At 39.2% G+C, this 9,117-nt stretch overlaps 1 long non-coding RNA gene across 1 annotated transcript; it reads left to right on the top strand.

Moving 5' to 3' along the window:
• The first annotated feature begins 2,875 nt into the window (after nucleotides 1-2,875).
• LOC123970107 lies at nucleotides 2,876-5,512 on the top strand. The gene is made up of 3 exons (XR_006824880.1): nucleotides 2,876-3,004; nucleotides 3,269-3,356; nucleotides 5,305-5,512. It is a non-coding gene; the product is annotated as an uncharacterized LOC123970107 (long non-coding RNA).
• Nucleotides 5,513-9,117: the final 3,605 nt, after the last annotated feature.

Here is a 9,117-nt window from a genome sequence, read left to right as displayed (position 1 = left end):
CTCGATCAGTTGTGATAAGAAACCACACTGGTAAAGCTATATTTATTGTGTCCCGCCCCCAATTTAGAGAAAATAAATATTGGTTCCCACAAGACAGAGGGTAAAATGTGCGGGAATGTGAGAGCAGACGGTGTTGGTACTTGGCAGGTGCAGAAACACAAAACTCACACACACATATGTGGTTTATGGTGACTCTCCATATGCGTAATGGTTTTTCTAATGTACAAACTGTATAATCTACCCCCTACACTAACCCCAGGAATGTGAGAGCAGACGGTGGCCGTGCTTGAATTTTGCAACAATGTTGTGGACGGACGGACGGACGGACGGACAGACAGTACACAGGACCTACAGTTTCCACACTTTTATTAGCCTTGGGTCCAGTGGATCCGGACATCCTGTGTGTAATGTAAATGTGTAGGGGGGGTGTACAGTGTGTTTTCATTGAAAATGTGTTCTGATATATATTCTTCACAGAAAATGAGCCAAGGCCAGTGAGTCTGAAAAAATAAATAATCGTATAATTTTTCTTAATTTTTCTGTGTAAAAAATGAAAACGGATCCAACAGACCCGAACACCATACAAGGGTTAAATGAAAAGATTTAAGCATACTGTTGTACAATATCAGCCAGAACATTTTAAATTTGGCCTCACACACCTGACTGACGTCCTGAGAAGACATTCTCAGCACTGACAGCCTTTTTATTTAATTTATTTTTTGGACTTTCTACAGGCCTGCTGCTCTTGAGAGCCTCATAAGTGTTACCTTATGGCTTAACAATCATTTCTGCAGCCATAGCTTGTACATTTATGTTAATACATATTATTATATGACGTTTATTATTGCCATGGATGGATGCTATACAGTGGAGCTCATCGTTTCTGAACCTTTTAGAATTTTCTGAATTTACTGGGTTCCTGTGTCACGCAGGATTGAGTACAAGATGTCCCTCCTTACCCACTAGTGCATCCATGCTGAAGGTGAGATTGTACATTCAATGCATTTGAAAGCATGTATGTGCTATATATGTTGGATAAATGTTGTATGGAAATGAAGGCCTGTTCTGTGTCTTAAACGTTTTGAATCCAGATTACTGATATAGATGGATTTATTCATTTCATTTGGTTTTTCATATTTATGTCTTATTTGCAGCCTAGTTATCATCTTCATCATTCACCCTCAGAGTTAAACCTGCATGCCCTTCTGTTATAACCTGGTTCTAACACTGCTGTCAGCTTCTCAGCAGCTCTGACCACAAACTCACATCAGAAATGTCCTAATGTCGGCCATCTGGCCAAAAGAAGGATTTACTAGTGTGCTATATACTGTGTGAATCCTTCTTCACCATACACATTCCAGTGTGTAACATACAACACTCCCATTGTGTCATGGAAGTGAAGAGAATCCATACAAGTGTAACGTGGGGGTTCGATGTTAGGTGGTTGGAACACTCTTTATGAGAAGAAACAACAGGATGGAGACAGATAACTTTCTTACGCAGCACTTCACTCTGCACACTTCGTCAGCTTCCTAACAACAACTTGTCCTCCCTCTCACATGACTGAACTGAACCAATCAGAAGCTAGCAGGAGTTAGACTGAAGTAAATGCAAGGAAAACACAGAGGTAGATTCTGCTTAATATCGTAGCTGATTTACAGATTCAAATGTAATGATTTCTACATTTAAATATGTAGATACCAACTGTGTAATAAAAATGTAGTGAACTGAGTAAACACTGTAAATATATTTTTAGTAAATTACCTAAAAAAAAAAAAAAAATGAATTAACTTCACTTACATTAACTCTTACACAAGTATTTCCATACAACATTTATCTAACATATATAGCACATACATGATTAGAACAGAAGGGCATGCAGGTTTAACTCTGGGGTGAATGTACTGTTACTAACATATTTTTCTCAGTCCAGGTTTATTTATTTTCATCTAACATCACCCTAGTATAATGTTAGTGCTGCATAATGTTACAGATCTGACTGTTTTACAAGCTTGGCTTTTATTTTAACATGTTTACCATTACTTCCGGGTCACCTGGCCCACCTGTCTTTCTTTTCTTAACGTCTATCTTCAAACGGAGAAATAAAAATAGGAATTTCAAAAAACCAAAATCGGACCGTTATTTGAATTTGGTTTAGTCGTTTTTTCATTTTTGGATTCAGAAAACAAACTAACTATGAAAACGTACACGGACCCACCTGGGTTCGTCACCAAAAAAAACCAATGCAAAATTGAGGAATAAGATGTATACACTCGTATTTGAATTTCCAATTTCCATCTATAAACACATGAAAGAAAATCGGACAACGCAATTTGTTTTCATTTTCCTTTTTTTGTTTTTTATATCAAAACCAAAAATGGTTTGTTTCGAGTTTTTTGTTTCCCTATTTACTAATGGTAATTGGCAAACAAGATTTTTTGTTTGTGTTTTTTTCGTTTCAGAACGAAAATCTGTTGGCCGCAAAGTACACGGACCCAAAACCTATAACCAAGTTATGATCCTGCTTTATTTCCCTTTTGCTATGGGTGTGTGTTTGTGTGTGTGGTTGAGACAGAGAAAGAGAGAGAGTGTGAGAACAAATATTGATATGCACACACCTCTACAGTAGGTCCTGCATTTCTATGTCTTAAATTTGACTGGCATCTTTTATGCCCGTTTATCACGAATAGTAAATAAATCCCAATAGCCTCAGCCTTCTATTATTTATAAATAGTCACAGTCAACATAATCCTTGTAACACTGATATATATTCCACAAAAACACAAACTGCACTGTCTTATTTCATTATACACATATAGGCATCAGCTGGTATGATTTTGGAACGTGGAATTCATGTTTATTTGTTATTTCCTAGACTTGACCTACATATGGAAGAAGGATGATGAAGGGGTATCTCGCCATGAAAGGAGTACATGCTGCAGAGACACGAATTGGATCAGGGCTCAGAACTATGCATCAGCCTTACCATGAAACAAGACGTCAGGTATCTTACGTCTCATCTCTAATATTTTACATAATCAAAAATGTGGAATTTATGTTCAACTATAAGCGAATGTGTGTATGGTTTTTAATTTTTACTTAGCTTGTACAAGATTAAAAACTTAAAGATATTTATATTTTTTTGACAGAGACACAAATAGACATTAGGTTAATGTTATTTGGAAAATCTGCAAGTGATGCAGTGTATATTGGAGAAATTGGATTTTTTGTGTGTGACATAGTTACATCGTTTTCCTATCTCTCTTAGGGTGCCCGCAATCTCCACCCCATACCATATCAAGCTTGGGTCACAAGGTTCATATGGACCAAAATGAAAAACTGGCTTCAGCAAAAAGGTTGTTGCTCATTTTCCAATGCCTATAAAAAAACAACCTTGCCATCTATGAAGATGTTTTCAGGTAATAGCCAATGTATTATTGTGGACACTATCAGAATCAGCTTTATTGCCAGGTATGTGTACATACGAGGAAATGAATAAAAGGACTGCATACTTAAGTTTGAAAAGTTTTGCGCACACAAAAAAATACTTTTTCATCCTGCAGCCTGCAGTACTTGCCTATGGTATGTGGGACCAGGTGCGAGTAGATCATGGCAAGGAGTTTTATTTGACGCTCTTCATGCTGCCATAATCAGGAGCTTATAAGGGATTATTTACAGACTTTATCCACAAGGGTACAGTTCAATAGTTTGTTTGGTTGCTTCAGCATAACACGTGTATGCCTGCTTTTATTATTATTACTATTATTATATTTGCTTCAGCAGCATACTGTTTTCTTGCCTGAGACAAATTGTCATTACTATCACTATCCTTTTCGAATTTTAGGGTAATTAAACTTAAAATTAACCATGGCCGAGAACAGTTTAAAAAAAAAAAACTGGTTACAGCTTAACGATAAACTGCAGAAACAACCACACTGGACTTAATTCAACCTTTATATTCTAGTTACGTGATGAGCATTGTGATCTTTATGTTACAGTGTATTTGGAAAAATGGTCCTTAAGCAGAATTCCTGGTAAACTATAAATTGACTCCAAAATTGCATTCCCCTGCGCATCAGTCAATACCATGGGGTCATGACTTCCAATGGCATCTTGCACTTTTCCGATGATCCCCTGAAGGGTAGCCTCACATTCCAAAAACCGGACCATCACCATTCTGCTGGGACTCAACCTCCCACCTCAGCAAGAAAAATCTGGATCTGGAAGAATATCGTTATGACAAACACACGGCATTCAGAATCCTGGTCAAAGTTAATAGTCTTGTGTGTTTTGTATATGAACAGTAGCTATAAAATGCGTTTGGCTTATTCTTATAGTATCTTTGGGTTGGCTCAGAAGCAAACAATACACAAACTTCCATGTAAATACTTTCATAACAGACACTGCAAAAGCACTGCCAAGAGAGTGGCAGAGGTTATGAAAGTCAGGGGAAAATGTTAATGTGCATAATAATGTAAATGAAATGTACATCAAGTAGTATGAACTATTACACTACAACTACAAAGGAGGCAAAGAATGGCAACTGGAGTTGATAATATCATCAAATGTGAACTAGGTGTTTTGCAATTATATCTAATTATATTTTATTTCCCATCCTGTAATTGGTACATTTAAAATTATAAATCATATCACCGTCATTTAAGAAGTTACCACTGAAATGTTTTAGAGGCAGTGGCTCTGGGGAGCACCCCTGTGCAGCTGGAATGTAAAACATTGAGCTGTGGTATTTGAAGCTGATGAGATGTCCTCCTCCTCACCTTGAACCTCATAATGAGTGATTGGAGTAAGGTCCAATGTGCTGAAAACACCAGAAGCTCCAGGGAAAATGGCCACATTTGTGTCAGTCACGTATAGACTATGAGTTGAGACCTGTCACGATATATATGGAGTATTTAACGTGGGATAATCCACGATGAGGCGGACTTCTGACTGTTCACTCAAGCTAACGTTAGACACCACCTCCACTAACTTTAATGGGGTTAACGTTAGGATAGCCTCACTAGTCTTCATATGATTTTTGTGTGTGGCATGTTTGCCTTTTACGGCTGCAGCATAACTTAGGTGAACGTCCATGCTAAACAAGAAAGATGATCTTAATCTTGATGTATCTGATCTACAAGTTAGCTATCTAGCGTTAGTAGCTATAGCTCGTAGCTAGCTAACTTATATCTTAAAATAGTTTTTACCAGGAAAATGCGACTTACTTTTTCTGCAGTCATGTCTTCTTCCCTGAACTAAACTGAACATATAGGTAAGATGAACCATTGTTGTCTCATCCTGCAGGAGATGCCCTTCATTAACAGCATGGCAGTGGGCCTGATGGCATACAGCTCCTAGATCGCTGCCCTTTATTTAACCCTCAGCAGCCTGACTAGTGTGGGCTTTGGCAATGTCAGTTCCAACACGATGCTGAGACGATCATCTGCACCATGCTTGTTGGCGGTATGTCAGGGTACACTGTCCCTCTGGCACAACAGGGCCTCTGTTCAGCACGCCAGTGCAGGAAATTCAGCACGAAGTGAGTTGGATGGCCTTTTAAGATGATGTTTTTTGCCGGCTTTACATACCAATAAACTAAAGTAATGTAACTGAGGAGGCAATTATATATGCAACAACCCAGAAGATTATTACTGTGTTTATTTTTATTCAGACTGCGTGTCAGAACAAAGAATTTCTATGACCGTAGTCTGTAATTTGTCACGGTCGACTCTATGATGTCCAAATAAAAATACAATAATGAGTTAATTATTGTTGGCTTTACCAAAGCCATTCAGAATGTGTAAAATGTGGGGAAGTGCTCACCATAAATACACCATTGTTTTTGTTTACTTTTATAATGAATTAAATACATTGCATATATATTTTAAATTCATGGTTTGTTGTGTCCTTTATCCGTTCATAAAGGTAGATTTGGCCCTGGTGTTCAGTAATGTGACTGCCATCATACAGCGTATGTACTCACGCCGTTCTCTCTACCACAAAAGCATGAAGGACCTGAAGGATTTCATCTGTTTCCACCATCTGAGCAACTGGAACATCGCATGCTGGAGTACTTCCAGACCTGGTCTGTAAACAGTGGTATAGATGTCAACGAGGTAGGAATCCCTTTAATTTATGTTGACATGTCATACTTTTGTACATTTTGCTGTCTGCCTTAAAGAAACTTCAGGGAAATGTATTGATGGCATTTGCGCACTGAAAGCCGTAGTACAATCCATTCACCACCCTATGCAGTTGTGATGCAATTATCTTTCACAACACATGGCCGGTTGACATCCTATTGAAATTTAAAAAAGGGTAACTGGTGGCATTCCTTTATTTATCAACCAGTGTCACAGCTCATTACATCTGTCACACATCCCCAGCTCCTGCACAACTTCCCTGATGAGCTGCGGCTGACATCGCTATGCAGCAGAATAAGGACATTCTCCAGCTGCCGGTCTTCTTGGGACCAGTCGTGTCTGCCAGCTCTCACTTTCCCTCCATATCAAAACCTCCTGCATCCCCATCTGTCAGGGCAACGTGCTGCATGCCAACTACTTTGTCTGCTCTGGGTCTCTGGAGGTGCTGAATGACACTACAGGGCTGACAAGATTAGGTTTATCTTGTGGTCAAGTAAACTTTTTTTTTGTGTGTAATATTTAAGGTGTCTACCCCGAGTGTGTTCGTCTCAGGCATCCGCAACGACTTCGCCTACAACCTGCGTGAGGGCAGGACAAGTTTAGTAAATACACACTCACACAGAAAACTGAGGCTGACTTTGTCACAATCCTGTCCTGAGCTTGTCTGTGTTATATTATTTTGACCATACCTTCTCTGTGTTTTGATTTTGGTTTCTGTCCGGGTTTTGGGTTTCAGTCCTGTCTGTCTGTGGTCTTGTATCCAGTCTTCTGTTTGTTCTGTGTGGTGGTTCTGATCTGTCCTGTTATCTCAGTGTCTGCCTTAGTACTTGTTTAGTTCTGTTCCTGTCTTTCATGTGTTAGTTCTGTACCATTGTGCTTGAGTTCTGTCTGATTTCTAGGTGTCAATTTATGTTCTCTGCCAGTTTCATTTATTAATCTGATTTTGATCATTTTGCTTTAGTCTGTGTGTAGCCTTTATTATTTTATTCATCCGCATCTTTAAGTTACTTCATATCTGTCTTGTCTCGTACCTTAGTTCCTAGTTCGGTGTCTTAGTTCTTAGTCCTGTACCTTAGTTCATGTCTTAAGGGTTTACTCCTGGTCTGTGTACTTCTGTATTGTTTTACCCATGTTCTGTTTAAATCTTAGCTTCAGTCTGTATTCCTTGTTGGTGTTAGTTTATTTGTGATCTATCTGCTTTTGTCTGTATTAGTTGATTTATATTACTGATATGTTTAGTGTTTGAGTAACTTGTGATATGTCTGTTCCCCCTCAGTAATCAGTTTTCCTTGATGCCTACCTGTCTCGTTAGTCCTGATACCTGTCAACTGTGTTGCTCTCGCCCTGCTCTTTAGCCCCTGTGTATAAATTTTTGGTACCCAACGGCAAGTCAGCCATTTTGAACTGAATATGAAATTCTTTACCATTTACAACATATTTTAACAAACTCCTCCTAGATAATTAATCCAACCAACTTCAAATTTGGGCAGCGCAATTGACAGACCTCTGCTGTGGTCATTTGCAAAGCTTGTTGCCGATGCCATGGCCAAATGGAGAATTTCGATATTCCAAAATAAGTAAGTGTGCTTATAGATTAAATGTTTCGACATAAGTAACTGTATCACCTCGACCACACATTGTCAGATCTTTTCCACACTTCACATTCGATAAGCGCAGTGTCCAACATTCAAAGCCAACTCAAATTTCCACCCACATTTAGCAAGATTCCAATCATTCTAAATATTTCAGTATTCATGTAATTATTATTCCAGCATTTTCAAATTGCATTTCTGCTTTAATGTGTTTCCATATCCTCAGGGTTTGACACAAACAAATCAGGCACATTAAAAGGTATACAGTTCTTAAAGGTCTTTTCACACACCAAGCAACACTCTGCCTGTGTGGTCGCTTTGCGCTTCACATGTGAGCAGACAGGCAGACAAGTGTTCTGTGAGTAAACACCAGGTGCTCTATAGTTAGTAACCATAGCAACAGCTTCAGTGCGCTATACAGCTGGACCCTGTTTAATTTAAGTTAAAATTATATACCTGATATGTCCAGTTTTGCGGGGATGCTCTGCCATGCAAATGACCTCCCGTTGAGTCTCTCAGTCATTGATTTGTGCTGCGCGTCATGTACATAAAAGTTCAAGACAATTCAACCCCGGCAGCGAGTGGGCATGTGCGTGAACGAGCATTGCCGTGACAGTTTTACAGGAATGCGCACGCTTGATGCGCCGCCTGTCAGAATGCCTGTGCCTTCCTTCCTAAACTCTCGCCTCTCATTGAATATGAATTTCTGTGTGAAAAGGCCTTAATTCTGCACACTGTATTTGCTGTTTTACAGGAACCCAGGCAACCCTCTGCCGTGGAAACACACAACTCCTTCCACCTCATTCCAGCAACCCACTCCCATCACAATCTCCAGCCGTATCTCCCAGGGGAACCTCCTGGGTATTGAGTTGCGGCAGTTCAGCACCCTGCGAGGCTGCCATTTACCAAACCTCAGCCATGGCCTATTTTTTCATTCTCAACCAACAAAGTAGTTTTGTTACTCTGATCAAACTGCCATTAAGAAAATTAAGTATTCCGTCTGTTATCATAATGTTCACTTGGCTCATTATTAAATTCGTTGCCAACGAAAAACGGGCCCTAACGACAACTGAGTAACTTCAAGTGACGTGTGGATAAACAACACCACCCTACAGTGATATTGCATGATATGATTGTCTTATATGCTTACTTATTACTTATGATTGCTCATATGATACTCAATATTGTGTGACATGCTTATCTTAGTTAACTCAGCAGTTAAGACAGTTAGAGGCTTGTGCTGAATAACAGGAAACCAGGCCCTGACAATAATACACTCTGACACATTTCACACTTTTCTGAATACAGTGTCACACACACACACACTCACATGACAGCCCTTAAGGCACACTAGAAATATTCTACACCTATTGACAACTTCC

The sequence above is a fragment of the Micropterus dolomieu genome, linkage group LG01, assembly GCF_021292245.1.
Source record: "Micropterus dolomieu isolate WLL.071019.BEF.003 ecotype Adirondacks linkage group LG01, ASM2129224v1, whole genome shotgun sequence".
Lineage (NCBI taxonomy): Eukaryota > Metazoa > Chordata > Actinopteri > Centrarchiformes > Centrarchidae > Micropterus > Micropterus dolomieu.
Note: the sequence above shows the minus strand (reverse complement) of the source record. Positions and strands in the feature narration are given on the sequence as shown.